Source organism: Cervus canadensis, chromosome 3 (genome assembly GCF_019320065.1).
Source record: "Cervus canadensis isolate Bull #8, Minnesota chromosome 3, ASM1932006v1, whole genome shotgun sequence".
Classification (NCBI taxonomy): Eukaryota; Metazoa; Chordata; class Mammalia; order Artiodactyla; family Cervidae; genus Cervus; species Cervus canadensis.
Genome location: NC_057388.1, coordinates 39400260 through 39417721, shown reverse-complemented (window position 1 = coordinate 39417721; position 17462 = coordinate 39400260). Strand labels below are relative to the sequence as shown.

General features: G+C 36.8%; 1 protein-coding gene across 1 annotated transcript in view; it reads right to left on the bottom strand.

Annotated features, from left to right (window-relative positions):
• MAGI2 (membrane associated guanylate kinase, WW and PDZ domain containing 2) overlaps window positions 1-17462 on the bottom strand; it is a 1406679-nt gene that overhangs the window by 1197854 nt on the left and 191363 nt on the right.

Genomic DNA, 17462 nt, shown 5'->3' with positions numbered 1-17462 from the left:
ATGTTCATAATGTTTAGGTTTCCTCTAACTTTAAGTAAAGATCTGTGTTAATCTAATACCATAGTACACTACTATTTAAAATATATAACTTTGAGTTTTAGTCTAAACAATCTAGCTAATTAAAAGTTAATTCGGTCTCCTTCTGCTGCTCCTCCTCATACTCTTTTCTGAAAACCACCACTTGAATTTGCAAGTGATAATTTATATCAGAAAATATCCATCTACATGATTTTCTTTTACCAAAAATCATGAAAGATACCAACTAGCGCTAATTCTGGCTTACTTCTATTGCTATAGTGTGCTGGCATCTAGATTAAAATTGTTTGGAGTTCCCATGTTTGATAAAATACTAGGTAAGAGATTGTACTGTGATACTTAACCTCAGGCAAGCCAATTTAGCAAATATGCTTTTGGCTGATTTCAGTTCAATCAATAACTCACTTCTTGGGAAAAATTAAAAAGTCATGTCAAGATGACAGAGTCATACATAAGGATGCCTTTTTCCCTTTGTCTTATTGCTTTGTTTTTAACTTGGGCTGGGACCGTATACTAAAAAGGAAGCTTTGAGATCTGAAATAGCTCTTTTAGAGACATAAAGCCAATTAGCCATGAAAATACAAATCACTAATTGAGATAGTGGAGCTAGCCTTATTATCTTCCTACAAAGTTTCCTATATGCTGGGAAATGCTTTTCTCAGCCTGTTAAGAGAGCATAAGCAAGATATAAATGTATAAAGTTTCTCTTGCTCTCAGGGGTTCTGTGCAGTTTATTTCAAGAATGATTAAAACTTGAATGGTAGCAAACTAAAGAGTGAAGCTGAAGTCCATTTTCATCCAGCAACTTAAACTTGGTCATTTTGTTGTCAGAGTCATTCTGATGCTCCTTTTCCCTCTTCAGAACACATGCAATAAAAATGGTAGTTTTTTTAATTTTCCATTTTGTGGGAGAAAAACAGAGTTTTTGTCATAGTATGACTCACTTTAGTTCCTTAGCCCCAAATTCCTGCTTTTCCTGGTGTTCTGCAATCAGACATGTCATTCCTACTCTTCCGTGCAGTGATCTATTAAGCATTTTGAAACTTATTCCTCTTAGGAAATATGTCCTGCTATTTGTCACTATCTACTCTTAAGAGAGCAACAGTGTTAGTAAAAGACCACTTATTTCTAAAAAAGTTCTCTCTGGATCAACCACTTAACTGAAGAGTAAAGATACCTCAATAAAAGTCACAATCCTGAGGTACATTGGTTTTCAATCTTTAGTGCACATGATAAACACCTGGCAGTAGCATTATAAAATTTAGGCAATAAAAATACAGGTCACATAGTTCAATTTGAATTTCAGACAAATAACAAATATTTTTTTTTTAGTATAGTGATGTCCTAAACAACATCAGGGGCATTTTTATACTAAAAAAACCTTTGTGTGTTATCTGATATTCAAATTCAACTGTGCAGCTTCTACTTGGAGGGCTTGTTAAAATACAGATTACTGATGCCACCCTCAAAATTTCTAAAACAGTAGAACATGGCCAAACAATTTTCTTACAGGTTCCCAGGTGATACTAACACTGCTAGTCTGGGGACCTCAGTTTTGAATACCAGAGCATAATGCATAAGAGTTTAAGCTTGCAAGAGAAACTGGTGTTTGAATCCCAGGTCTGTTGCTTAAAACCATATAACCTAAATTATTTACTTGAGCACCATAAACCATGGTCTCCCCACTGAAAAAAAGGAAAACATTAATAAAATTAATACTGATGACATGTAATAATTCAGAGTGCTCAGCAAAATACAAAGTGCTCAGTAAAGATTATGTTACAATTTCTTAATACAGGGAAAAGTTTGAGTTGAGTTCTGCTCTTCCACAAATTGTGTTATTTAGAAGAGTTGAACCATAGCAAGTTAATGGCTTTTCTACACAAGAAAAACTGGAGAACACAGTTTATTGCAAAAGAGCCCAGCATTTTAAGACTTCTAAAAGACTTAAAAACATGAATAAAGAAAGTAAAACTACAAAAGAAGCATTTTCCAGACTTATGTGACAATGGAACAATATCCCCTCCAGCACATGGAAGTAATTGAAACACATATTTTTCCATGATAAACCAGTTTAGGAAATATTGCTCACAGGGCATCTAAATACAAAATGACATAATTACAAATAGAGATTGTGTTTGCTACATAGAAAAAAATGCCTTTCAATTATTGTTGATATCTAGCAGACTTTGACTGAGAATACAGTATAATCATTCTTCATTTATTGAACATCTAAATTGTGTATGGAGAATTATGTGCTATAATGATACAAGGAAGTGTTATTTAAGAAATATTGCCCTTAAACGGCTCACAAGCTTGAACTTAAAATATTTAACACTGGGTACTGACCTTAATATTTCTATTACTGTGATTAAACTTTAGACAGGTTTCCTCCTGACTTGAAGTCCCTGACCTCCCTTTTTCAGCATTTACTTTAGAAAACTTGGAATTGTAAATTCTTTCTTTTTCCCAGGAGATGTAAGTGTTCTACAATCCAGAAAGGTCCTTCACAAGGATCTGGAGTCATCCCTTTGATATATAATCACAAAAGTAGATATTGTCCCTATCTCCCAGTCTCTATTGGAGAATAGGAGTCTGAATTTATTAAGTAACAATTAGCAAACACAGAGATTGAACATTGACATTTTAGGACTCAGTGAACTAAAATGGACAGGATGGGTGAATTTAATTCAGATGACCATTATATCTATTACTGTGGGCAAGAAATGGAAGTAGAAGAAGAAGAACCAGAGTAGCCCTCATAGTCAACAAAGAGTCTCAAATGAAGTACTTGGGCAAAAACTCAAAAATGATGAATGATCTCTCTTAATTTCCAAGGCAAACCATTCAATATCACAATAATCCAACTCTATGCCCCAACCAGTAATCCTGAAGAAGCTGAAATTGAATGGTTCAATGGAGACCTACAAGACCCTCTAGAACTAACACCCCAAAAATTAACCTTTTCATCATAGCAGCTGAAATGCAAAAGTAGGAAGTCAAGAAACACCTGGAGTAACAGGCAAATTTAGCCTTGGAATACGAAATGAAGCAGGGTAAAGGCTAACAGAGTTTTGCCAAGAGAATGCACTGGTCATGGCAGACACCCTCTTCCAACAACACAAGAAAGACTCTACACATGGACATCACCAGATGGTCAATACCAATATCAGATTGATTATAATCTTTGCAGCCAAAGATGGAGAAGCTATATACAGTTAGCAGAAACAAGACTGGGAGCTGACTGTCGCTCAGATTATGAACTCCTTATTGCCAAATTCAGACTTAAATTGAAGAAAGTAGGGAAAACCACTAGGCCATTCAGGTATGACCTAAATCAAATCCCTTATGATTATACAGTGGAAGTGACAAATAGATTCAAGGGATTTGATCTGATAGAGTGCCTGATGAACTATGGGTGGAGGTTCACGACATTGACTAGGAGGCAGTGATCAAAAGCATCCCCAAGAAAAAGAAAGGCAAAATGGTTGTCTGAGGAGGCCTTACAAAAAGCTGAGAAAAGAAGAGAAACTAAGGGCAAAGGATAAAAGGAAAGATATAAGCATCTAAATGCAGAGTTCCAAAGAAGAGCAAGAAGAGTTAAGAAAGCTTTCATCAGTGATCAATGCAATGGAATAGAGGAAAACAAAAGAATGGGAAAGACTAGAGATCTCTTGAAGAAAATTAGAGATACCAAGGGAATTTTTCATGCAAAGATGGGCTCAATAAAGGACAGACATGGTAAAAGTTCTTCATGATCCAGATAACCACTATGATGTGATCACTCACATAGAGCCAGACAGCCCAGAATGTGAAGTCAAGTGGACCTTAGGAAGCATCACTATGAACAAAGCTAGTGGAGATGATGGGATTCCAGTTGAGTTACTTCAAATCCTAAAAGATGATGCTTTGAAAGTGCTGCACTCAATATGCCAGCAAATTTGGAAAACTCAGCAGTGGCCACAGGACTGGAAAAGCTCAGTTTTCATTCCAATCCCAAAGAAAGTCAATGCCAAAGCATGTCCAAACTACTGCACAATTGCACTCATCTCACACACTAGCAAAGTAATGCTCAAAATTCTCCAAGCCAGGCTTCAACAGTCATGAACTGTGAATTTCCAGACAATCAAGCTGGATGTAGACGAGGCAGAGGAACCAGAGATCAAATTGCCAACAAACTTTGGATTATTGAAAAAGCAAGAGAGTTCCAGAAAAACATCTACTTCTGCTTTATGGACTATCCCCAAAGCCTTTGTGTGGATCACTACAAACTGTGGAAAATTCTTCAAGAGTGGGATACCAGACCACCTGACCTGCCTCCTGAGAAATCTGTATGCAGGTCAAGAAAGAACAGTTAGAATCAGACATGGAACTATAGACTGATTCTAAATTGGGAAAGGAGTACATCAAGGCTGTATACTGTCACCCTGCTTATTTAACTATATGCAGAGTTATTTAACATCATGCAAAATGCCCAGCAGGATGAAGCACAAGCTGGAATCAAGATTGCCAGGAGAAATATCAATAAACTCAGATACACAGATGATACCACCCTTATGGCAGAAAGTGAAGAAGAACTAAAGAGCCTCCTGAAGAAAGTGAAAGAGGCAAGTGAAAAACCTGGCTTAAAACTCCAACTAATAAAAATAAATGAAAAAAAAAAAAAAAACCAAAAACTCAACATTCAGAAAACTAAGATCATGGCATCCCCACATCACCTCATGGCAAACAGATGGAGAAATATGGAAACAGTGACAGACTTTATCTTCTTGTCCTCCAAAATCACTGAGGGTGGTGACTGCAGTCATGAAATTAAAAGACACTTGCTTCTTGGCAGAAAAACTATAACCAACTTAGATAGCATAATAAAAAGCAGAGACATTACTTTGGTGACAAAGGTCCACCTAGTCAAAGCTATGGTTTTTCCAGTAGTCATGTATGGATGTGAGGTTGGACTACAAAGAGAGCTGAGTGCTGAAGAATTGATGCTTTTGAACTGTGGTGCTGGAGAAAACTCTTGAGAGTCCCTTGGACTGCAAGGAGATCCAACCAGTCCATCCTAAAGGAAATCAGTCCTGAATATTCATTGGAATGACTGACACTGAAGCTGAAATTTCATTACTGGCCACCTGTTGTGAAGAACTGACTTATTGGAAAAGACCCTGATAACGGGAAAGACTGAAGGCAGGAGGAGAAGGGGACAACAGAGGATGAGATGGTTGGATAGCATCACCCAATCAATGGACATGAGTTTGAGTAAGCTCTGGGAGTTGGGGATCAACAGGGAAGTCTGGTGTGCTGCAGTCCATGGAGTTGCAGAGAGTCATACAGGATGAGCGACTAAAGTGAACTGAGCAAATACAGTTGGCCTAATCACATTGATCAATATCCTCCAGCACTTTTCCATTTGTTTGCCTTAGTATTTAAAAATCCTCCATCTTTTGTTTCAGCATACTTGAATTGACTCACTCTCTCTCTATTAGAATAGTCTGGATAAAGTCTTTTCAGACAATTTAAATAGTCTAGGGAGTTTCTCTTTGACAATACTAACCCTATTTTTCTTCATTATTATTAAGTTTATCTAGTATAGTATATTTTTCACAAGTTTGATTAACAACAAACCAGGCTGAAGTTGGTATCTAATGTTAAATATGTTGACTTACCACCCCTGCTTCTAAGCGTTGGGCTTAAACAGAAAAAGCAATGTTTTAAACATCTTGGAACTTGTTTGAATCTCACTTCTACTTCTTACCATGTATGTGGCCTTGGGAAAAAATATTAGATTCTTCTGATTTTTTTCCTCATCTGTAAAATAGAGATAATAAAAGTCTACTTTCGAAATCTACTGTGATCCAGGGAAAAGATAAGTAGAGTATGGGAAAATAAGGTAGTCTGTAAGGAGCAAATAGTCAAGGAGGCACTCAGGAAGAGCTGAGCCATGTTACTGATGAAGAGCTAGGAAGATTTTCTAACATCACTTACTGAACTCCTTAACACTTCTCAGGTTGCTTCTCTGCTCACTCTAAAAGAACAAGGCCTTCTAAAATGCTGGCTTATCTTTAAAATGCTGTCTTCTATTATTCCTCCTCCTTCAGAGGCCTGGTTCTTCAGTTTATCCTGAGTTGTCTCTTTATTTTTAAAAACATACCCCTTGTTTGTTGTTGTTCAATCACTCAGTAGTGTCCGACTCTTGGCGATGCCATGAACTGCAGCACACCAGGCTTCCCTGTCCTTTACCATCTCCTGGAGCTTGCTCAAACTCATGTCCATTGAGTCCATAATGCCATCCAACCATCTGGTCCTTGGTCATAGTCTATTTCTATAGTACTGACAAACGGTAAGCCTGTTTTGAATGTCTTCCTTGTACTGAACTCTTTAGTCAGGTTTATTCTCTAACGTGACCAAGACACGTCTTTCTGAAGAAACCAAAGCGTTAAGGCTTTTTTTTTTTTTTTTAAATTTCTATCTATTGCCCAAAGTGACAATTAAACCCCACACTGTTACTGCTAAGCAGGAGAAACACATTGCAACCTGGGCAGAGCTGCCAGAGAGATACATACTAATATTTCTTACTGCAAACCAAGCTACCTCCTCCTGAAAGGTCAGAATTGTTTGTCAAAAGTGATTTATTTTAGAACAGTATTGTGCTCCATCAGGGCATCTGCTTTTCTCACTGAATAAATCAATAGCCCTCTCAAGCCAAAAACTACATTTGATTCAACCTCTTCAGTTTGAAAAACATGAAATTGACATTTACTGTAAGACAGAATTTACAATGGTTGGGGCTTAATTTAATTAGTCACAGCACTGAATTTTAATGAGCAAGTCTTAGAAGGTACTGATTTAAACTTTACTAAAGAGTATCAGACGTATACTAATAGTACCAAATAAACACTCCTGGGATCACAATGAAAATGATGATATTAAATGAGTATGTTCCTATCTATAAACTGGAATATAAAGAAATTTAGGAGAAAGTTATGACTCTTTTTTTGCATGGTCTTCTCTGGTGATTCAGATGGTAAAGAATACCTGCAATGTGGGAGACAAGGGTTCGATCCCTGGGTTGGGAAGATCCCCTGCAGAAGGAAATGGCAACACATTCCAGCATTTTTAGCTGGAGAATTTCATGGATAGAGTAGCCTGATGGGCTACTGTCCATGAGATTGCAAAGAGCTGGACATGACTGAGTGACTAACAATTACTAATCAAGACTGAGTAATTTCTATAGTCTTAGTATATGGCTACATGATGTAGGATGTTCAACAACAGAATAAGCTTTAGTCCCTTCTTTCAAAGCATAGTTTGTAAGATACATTTACACCTGTGAACACATAAATAATAACTAGAAGAGAAGACATAGAGGAGACTTCCTGAGACTATTCAGAATTAATCTAGTCTTTTAGAAATATGATTAAATATTTGTAAAGGGGAATTAAAAGGCAAAGCAAAGATAAACTGGGAAAAGGGAAATATGACAGTTGGGAGAATAGTTGAAAACCAGTTAATGAGATTGAGATTGTGTCTTGGGAGGACTATAGATGATATAAACATACCTGTAGACAAACAATGTAATCTAGGTTGTAAGAGGCATCAGAAAACCCTTGTAAAGGGACAGAAACAGATGAGAGATATGTTTTAGGAAAATTTTCCACACAGAAAGGTTTGGAGTAAAAAGTTATAAGGAAGTAGGAAGAGTTCTTGGGAAGCTGATGAAGCAATACAATTTTCTTTAATACAGCCAATGGCGCTAAAAAGTGATTCAAGAAGATACAATGAAGAATGAAAATAAGGTTTGGATGTGGAATGATTTTCCAAGGGAACATGCCCTAAATGATGTTTCAAATAAGTGACATGTCTGTCTAGAAATGTATACTTCAGAGCTACCTACATAAGAGATGACAAGCAGGAAATGAAGTGCATAAGCTAAAGAAGTCAATGTGTCCTGACGCAATGATGATAGCTGAGGATAGGAGTAGATAACAGTTCAAGAAGATAAATGACCAGGGACTACATGCATCTTCTAGAATAATGGTCCTGAAACTTTCGGTTCAGTTCAGTTCAGTCGCTCAGTCATATCTGACTCTTTGCGACCCCATGAATCACAGCATGCCAGGCCTCCCTGTCCATCACCAACTCCCCAAGTTTACTCAAACCCAAGTCCATTGAGTCGGTGACCCCATCCAATCATCTCATCCTCTGTTGTCCCCTTCTCCTCCTGCCCCTAATTCCTCCCAGCATCAGGGTCTTTTCCAAAGAGTCAACTCTATGCATGAGGTGGCCAAAGTACTGGAGTTTCAGCTTCAGCATCAGTCCTTCCAATGAACACCCAGGACTGATCTCCTTTAGGATGGATGGTTGGATCTCCTTGCAGGCCAAGGGACTCTCAAGAGTCTTCTCCAACACCATAGTTCAAAAGTATCAATTTTTCAGCACTCAGCTTTCTTCACAGTCCAACTCTCACAGTCATACATGACCACTGGAAAAACCATAGCCTTGACCAGACAGACCTTTGTTGGCAAAGTAATGTCTCTGCTTCTTAATAGGCTATCTAGGTTGGTCATAACTTTCCTTCCAAGGAGTAAGCGTCTTCTAATTTCATGGCTGCAGTCACCATCTGCAGTGATTTTGGAGCCCAGAAAAATAAAGTCTGACACTGTTTCCACTGTCTCCTCATCTATTTCCCATGAAGTGATGGGACCGGATGCCATGATCTTAGTTTTCTGAATGTTAAGCTTTAAGCCAACTTTTTCACTCTCCTCTTTCACTTTCATCAAGAGGCTTTTTAGTTCCTCTTCACTTTCTGCCATAAGGGTGGTGTCATCTACATATCTGAGGTTATTGATATTTCTCCCGGCAATCTTGATTCCAGCTTGTGCTTCTTCCAGCCCAGTGTTTCTCATGATGTACTCTGCATATAAGTTAAATAAGCAGGGTGACAATATACAGCCTTGACGTACTCCTTTTCCTATTTGGAACCAGTCTGTTGTTCCTTGTCCAGTTCTAACTGTTGCTTCCTGACCTGCATACAGGTTTCTCAAGAGGCAGGTCAGGTGGTCTGGTATTCCTATCTCTTTCAGAATTTTCCACAGTTTATTGTGATCCACACAGTCGAAAGCTTTGGTGTAGTCAATAAAGCAGAAATAGATGTTTTTCTGGAACTCTCTTGCTTTTTCGATGATCCAGCAGATGTTGGCAATTTGATCTCTGGTTCCTCTGACTTTTCTAAAACCAGTTTGAACATCTGGAAGTTCTCAGTTCACATATTGCTGAAGCCTGGCTTGGAGAATTTTGAGCATTACTTTACTAGCGTGTATGATGAGTGCAATTGTGCGGTAGTTTCAGCAATCTTTGGGATTGCCTTTCTTAGTGATTGGAATGAAAACGGACCTTTTTCCAGTCCTGTGGCCACTGCTGAGTTTTCCAAATTTGCTGGCATATTGAGTAAAGCACTTTCATAGCATCATCTTTTAGGATTTGAAATAGCTCAACTGGAATTCCATCACATCCACTAGCTTTGTTCGTAGTGATGTTTCTACAGCCCACCTGACTTCACATTCCAGGATGTCTGGCTCTAGGTGAGTGATCACACTATTGTGATTATCTGGGATTATTGTGATTATTTTGTACAGTTCTTCTGTGTATTCTTGCCACCTCTTAATATCTTCTGCTTCTGTTAGGTCCATACCATTTCTGTCCTTTATCAAACCCATCTTTGTATGAAATGTTCCCTTGGTATCCCTAATTTTCTTGAAGAGATCTCTAGTCTTTCCCATTCTGTTGTTTTCCTCTATTTTTTTGCATTGATCGCTGAGGAAGGCTTTCTTATCTCTCCTGGCTTTTCTTTGGAACTCTGCATTCAAATGGGAATATCTTTGCTTTTCGCTTCTATTCTTTTCACAGCTATTTGTAAGGCCTCCTCAGCCAACCATTTTGCCGTTTTGCATTTCTTTTCCATGGGGATGGTCTTGATCCCTGTCTCCTGTACAATGTCACGAACCTCCGTCCATAGTTCATCAGGCTCTCTATCAGATCTAGTTTCTTAAATCTATTCTCACTTCCACCGTATATTCATAAGGGATTTGATTTACATCATACCTGAATGGTCTAGTGGTTTTCCCTACTTTCTTCAGTTTAAGTCTGAATTTGGCAATAAGGAGTTCATGATCTGAGCCATAGTCAGCTCCTGCTCTTGTTTTTGCTGACTGTATAGAGCTTCTCCATCTTTGGCTGCAAAGAATATCATCAATCTGATTTCGGTGTTGGCCAGCTGGTGATGTCCATGTGTAGAGTCTTCTCTTGTGTTGTTGGAAGAGGGTGTTTGCTATGACCAGTGCGTTCTCTTGGCAAAACTCTGTTAGCCTTTGCCCTGCTTCATTCCATACTCCAAGGCCAAATTTGCCTGTTACTCCAGGTGTTTCTTGACTTCCTACTTTTGCATTCCAGTCCCTTATAATGAAAAGGACATCTTTTTTGGGTGTTAGTTCTAAAAGGTCTTGTTGGTCTTCATAGAACCATTCAACTTCAGCTTCTTCAGCGTTACTAGCTGGGGCATAGGCTTGGATTACCATGATATTGAATGGTTTGCCTTGGAAACGAACAGGGATCATTCTGTCATTTTTGAGATTGCATCTAAGTACTGCATTCTGGACTCTTTTGTTGACCAAGATGTCTACTCCATTTCTTCTAAGGGATTCCTGCCCACAGTAGTAGATATATGGTCATCTGAGTTAAATTCACCCATTTCTGAACTTTAGTGTGCATGTAAACCACTTGGGGGCTGCTTCATAATGCAGAATCATTAGAGGTAGGGCTGAAGATAGAAATGTGAATATTGGACAGAAGCCTCCAGGTGAGGTTACTGCAGGTGATGCTGAGGCCACAATGGGACATACCTTATGAGACATGCAATGTAATAAAAAAAAATCTGTCTTTAACACTACAACTTTAGGTAGCTTTGATATCTGAAAAGCGGTCTTCACATTTTCTTTGCATTCTGTTTCATGGTGGTTTTATACATTAAGAAAAAAACAAAACAAAACAAAAATCAAAAACACTGAAGTCTGAAAGTGGGTAGAAGTATGTAATATCAAAAAGCAGGGCATAAAAATGACTGCTGATTCATCACTGCATATTAAGATGTGGACTACTTTTCTGTAGAAGTTTTCTAAGTATCTTGGATAAAACAAACTTTTAGAAAAAGCAAGTTTGCTTTTATTGCCACAATGTGTCAGGATACCTTATGTGTTTCTAGTGTAAGTATTCAATAGACCTACGGTAGTGTCACTTAAGTTAGTCCTGTTACCAGCAAGCTTTATGTACTACAGTAATTTATTCACTCTATAACATGAAATAGAGAATGTCTAATGTTTGAATGAATATTTAAAGTATAATCAGTTTCCCACTTTCAATTGAAGATTATACTATGTATATAATTTTTATCATTCCTGTGAGGTATATATTTTTTCATGATTCCTCCCAATTATTTCTTCTATAAATCTTTTGATGGATGCATTTTATCAATGCATAAAATTAGGAATCTATGTGAGTAAAGGGATCACTAAATCCTTTTCTCTAGAATGAAATGACTAATAAAATTTTTAGATATATTTAGGGCAATTAATTACTCAGAAAACTTTGTGTGAAAATTTCCAAGTTCAATAGCATTAGTCTCATTAAGTAACTTTAATTTTATTAGGAATATATAGTGCCTGTGAAGCACTGTAAAACCTTACAACTTCAGTTCCCTCTGGTGGCAGAACCTTCAAAGTGAAACTGTCAGCAGCTCTGGAGAGAGTTGTGGACTTGCCTGCATTTATAACCTCAAGAGGAGAACAAATACAAAATGGCTCATTCCTAGGTATTGAGACAGGTTTAGAAATAGCTTCTCACTGACATCCTTAGGGCAAATAATTACTGCTGAAGATGGAGAAGAAAGGATGCTGATTTTATATCATTAACTTTTTTCAACATAGTAAAAAACAAGTTTAAAAGTTACTTCACTGAAGCTTAAGAAGCATGTATTCAAGAGCCTGATAAGAAGGGTAATTTTGAAATTAATATATCACAATACATTTCTTAGGTGAAGACATAGCAAAAAAAAAATCTGAGCAAAGAATAAAAGAAGACAGTGTAAAAGATAAAAGATAAAGAGGAGAGCCCTGGACCCCCAGTTCATCAGCAGTGTCCCTTAGGCAAGGAAATAACTGGGCACAGCGACCTGGGGGTATTCAGAAAGATGGTTTATATAGATAAAGGTTTTATTTTGAGTTTCTTTCAAAACCAGAGATATTTCAGGCAATTTGAGGCAATCAAAAGTCCAAAAATTTAAGTGAATGACAGAAGTTTAAAGATTAGTTAAGCAATAGAACCAGGACTTAATCCCAAACTTCTGACTCTAAATTTATTTATTTATTGGTATATTACACTTTACAAATTCAGAGGGTTTTTTTTTTTTCATTTATTTTTATTAGTTTGAGGCTAATTACTTTACAGTATTGTAGTGGTTTTTGCCATACATTGACATGAATCAGCCATGGATTTACATGTGTTCCCCATCCCGATCCCCCCTCCCGCCTCCCTCCCCATCCCATCCCTCTGGGTCTTCCCAGTGCACCAGCCCTGAGTACTTGTCTCATGCATCCAACCTGGGCTGGTGACCTGTTTCACCCTTGATAGTATACTTGTTTCAGTGCTATTCTCTCAGAACATCCCACCCTCGCCTTCCCCCACAGAGTCCCAAAGTCTGTTCTGTACATCTGTGTCTCTTTTTCTGTTTTGCGTATTGGGTTATCATTACCATCTTTTTAAATTTCATATATATGCGTTAGTATACTGTATTGGTCTTTATCTTTCTGGCTTGCTCAACATCACTCATTATCAGAGAAATGCAAATCAAAACCTCAATGAGGTACCATTACACACCAGTCAGGATGGCTGCTATCCAAAAGTCTACAAGCAATAAATGCTGGAGAGGGTGTGGAGAAAAGGGAACCCTCTTACACTGTTGGTGGGAATGCAAACTAGTACAGCCGCTATGGAGAACAGTGTGGAGATTCCTTAAAAAATTGGAAATAGAACTGCCATATGACCCAGCAATACCACTCCTGGGCATACACACCGAGGAAACCAGATCTGAAAGAGACACGTGCACCCCAATGTTCATCGCAGCACTGTTTATAATTGCCAGGACATGGAAATTCAGAGTTTAAATATGCGAAGAACAAAAGTGAATCATAGATTACTGCATGATAAGAGATATATGTTTGAAAGAATCCCAGATGTGATCAAATGGCTGAACATGTTCTATTTTCTGTAACATGAAGCTTAAATATGCCACTGACTTTTGTAATCCCAGTGAAATACAGCCTCTGAAATATAATAATGTGTGCTTTTGCTTCTGAACCTTGAAGCTAAGAAATATGTAGGATTATATATCCCACAGGGTTCAGATATTTTAATACTCCAACAGGATAGGATTTTACTTTAAACTCTTTCTAAGCTACAGATTTTAAAAGTCATTTGGAAGTGTAAATATTAATGAGATACACATAGATGCATTAAATATTATAGCCATTTTTTAAACCATAAATCCTTAAATTATAACTTTCTCAAACAACAACAAAGCAGAAAGCATCCTTGGAGTGACCAAGAGATGACTATGATTTGTTTATTTATTTGTATAATAGCTATTGCTATTTAGATACCTAATAGCCTTTACCCAATTCCACTGGTTCCTCTTTATTGTTATTGTTAATAGGATCTAGATTTTGTTTACCTTGTTGGGAGGGGCTTTTATCCTTAATGGAAGATGGGCCTCAGCACCAATCATAACTGGCTAAATACAATCATGGTGGTCAAATTACTTTTACCGCTGACTGGGTCAGGTAGAGCATGTGCTATAAAGGCCAATAAGGCATCAAAGGAAGTCAGTTAGGAAACTCTGGGAAAGTTTCTTTTCTCTTAAAAGAGACTGATAAAGGAATTGAGTTTTTAATGTAATGATATATATCTGGATTCATTATTATGTATTAAAATAAATATCCTCATCATTTAAATAACTTTTAGTTGGCTCTTCTATTACTTGAAGTCAAGACTGCTGATATAATTTGTCTCTGAGGATTTATATCTAATAATAGAGTCAACTCTAGGGGAAGCAGTAGATTGACACAGGACAGATTAGTCTTTATCAACCTCCTCTATGGGAGATAAGACTCCACCATATGTGTGTTAGTTGCTTAGTGGTGTCTAACTTTTTGCAACCCCATAGACTATAGCCCACCAGGCCCCTCTGTCCATGGGATTCTCCAGACAAGAACACCGGAATGGGTTGCCATTTCCTTCTCCAACAGGAACTACAGAAAGAAAGAAAGTGAAGTCTCTCAGTCATGTCCGACTCTTTGCGACCCCATGGACTGTAGCCTACCAGGCTCATCCATCCAAGGAATTCTCCAAGCAAAAGTACTGGAGTACTCTTCATTTCCTTCATTTTCTTCATTTCCTTCTCCAACTCCACCATATAAATCCAACTTATTTTTAATCCATCAACCTGCAACTCTTATTGAACATTTACAAATGGATGTCCATGTATAAAACAAACAAACGAACAAGAACTATAAGGTATTGCCTCTGCTCTCAAGAAGTTTTTAATATGTACTCCAAATGGTTTGACATGACCCTAGACACCCCACTAGATCACAAACTTTTAATAATGGCTCCAAATTAATTTCTGAGATCTCCCTCCTTTTCTCTCTCTCCCTCCCTCCTTCCATCCCCCTCTCCCTGTTTTCTCCCTCCCTCCCTCTCTCTTTCTATTAGAAAACTGGTGATTGATGCAATGAGTTAAGTCATAATGAAAGTATTATTCCTATTAAAATAGTTTCAATTATTTCATTTCAATAGGTTATCTTATGTATGACAAAACCCACTACAATATTGTAAAGTAATTAGCCTCCAACTAATAAAAATAAATGAAAAAAAAAAAAGAACTTAGTTCTGATTTAAGAATATCAGTAGTTCCAATTAGTGTTCAATTGTATTTTATGGCATTTTTCCAGGTAATAATCATCTATAATATACATCTAAATGATTTACATACAGGAAAATATGTGCTTATCCTCTGAGCATGATCCTTGCTTTTTAATTAAAAGTACAGTAAGTGTTCCGAAAGATAAAGAATCTTATTCATGGGCAAGAGGGAACATTCTTGTAGCATCTGTACTTAGTTCTTACAGTTTCATAGAAGATTTCTGTATACATCTCTATGGGCTGAATTTTTATGAGTGTATATTAATATATCATTTATATATTTTCAAATAATAATCTAAGATCTGACCAGGGATTTGAGTGGGAGAGAAAAGTTGAAAAAAAAGTCATTTTCTGGCAAGAATCTCTACTGTTCCCATAATAGAACTTCTGCATATTGTGAGAGACATTGGCCATTAGATCTAAATGCACATGTAGAACAAGAACAGAATAATAAAAAGTGCATTGCCTTTCTCTAATTTTATTAAATTGTATTTTAGACAAAATTAATTATCTGGAACAGTTTAAATGACAAAAATATTTATTTAAATTAACTTTTAAATGACAAAAGAGACAAAAAGAACTAGAATAAATTCCATGCTAAATATCTTGATTTTCATAAATTTAATTTACCTTTACATATGAAATATTAAATTTTTATTTGTAATTCCCACTTAATAAAAAAATCAAATGAAGTAGTAAAACAGCGAAGGAAGATTGTTCTGTATACCAGTCAGAGAAATATAACTCTTAGGGCATAAAAACAAATCTCTGCATCCTTTAACTCACACCATGAAAAATAAATTATTTCCAAATGCATATTTTCACTTGTTTATATTACAATGACTTTAACAACTCTATCTTCCTCTGCACACATTGACAATATTATATGTTTAAAAGATTCTTCTCTTTGGACCCCCTATTTTAAATTGCCTAATCTATTGGATTAGGAATAATTTGTCAGGACCAGGAAGAAGAAAATATAATAATATAGTGCTGTTAAAGTAGGAAAAGAATACCTCTTAATAAGATGAATTCTATCCATGTAAGAAACTTATACTACATATAAAATATCTTTACACTGAATTGCTTTCAGCTGTAACTTTTGCAAAGTGACCTATTGTTTATTAAACTAATTAAGAATCCAGTTTAAATATTAATCATTAAAACAGCAGCACTTTCATTTTATAATAATATAATAAAAACATCATTTGATTTTTTAAAATGGCAACCAAAGATATTTTTTTTAAGTATTCTTCTCAAGTTTTCAAATCTGACTTTTGTTCAAAAGAGTGCTCATACTTATTGTGCATGTCTGCTATTGTTATCCACATCCAAGTTTTTAAAACTTTTTATCAGACTCTGACATGCCTGAGAAAAAGCTACTCAGTTCACATCTAATACTTATCTCTGATTTGAAACAGTCTTCAAATACCTTGTCAGAATTTGCCAGTGTATTGCTTTAGGCAACAAGTTCCTCACAATGCTCCACCGGGCTGCAGGAGGAAGTGTTTTCTATCAAATGCAGCACCTTCCCTTTTTCTTATCTTCAGACAAGTGGAGGCCTAAAACCTTGAGTCTACAGCTTGTGGATGGCACTACATTTTACTGACTGTAAAGAGTAGTGCACTCACAAGATAGCTTCTATAGGCTTTTGTTTTACAATTAAGAGCAGAAATAACATCAAAAAGAATGATCGCTGATACTCTCCCATGGAGGTTATGTTTTGAGAAGGTTCTTTAAACTTCTCAACTTGGGTTTGATAATCACATAAGATACATCAAGAGCCACAGAATAGGGTTTAACTAAAATAATGTATTTATTCCATCAATCAAAAATATTTACTGAGCATCAGTTATAGATCAGGCAGAGGAAATTTTAAAAAATGGATAGGAGGGTGCTGTTCAAGCCTATCTTGGAGAATATTGAGCATTACTTTGCTAGCGTGTGAAATGAGCTCACTTCTTTGGCAGTTTGAACATTCTTTGGCATCGCCTTTCTTTGGGATTGGAATGAAAACAGACCTTTTCCAGTCCTGTGGCCACTGCTGAGTTTTCCAAATTTGCTGGCATACTGAGTGCAGCACTTTCACAGCATCATCTTTTAGGATTGGAAATAGCTCAATTGAAATTCCGTCTCTTCCACTAGCTTTGTTCATAGTGATGCTTCCTAAGGCCTACTTGACTACACATTCAGGGATGTCTGGCTCTAGGTGAGGGATCACATCATCATGATTATCTGGGTCGTGAAGATCTTTTTGGTACAGTTCTTCTGTGTATTCTTGTCATCTCTTCTTAACATCTACTGCTTCTGTTAGGTTCATACCTGTTCTGTCCTTTATTGTGTCTATATTTGCATGAAATATTCCCTTGGTATCTCTAATTTTCTTGAAGAGATCTCTA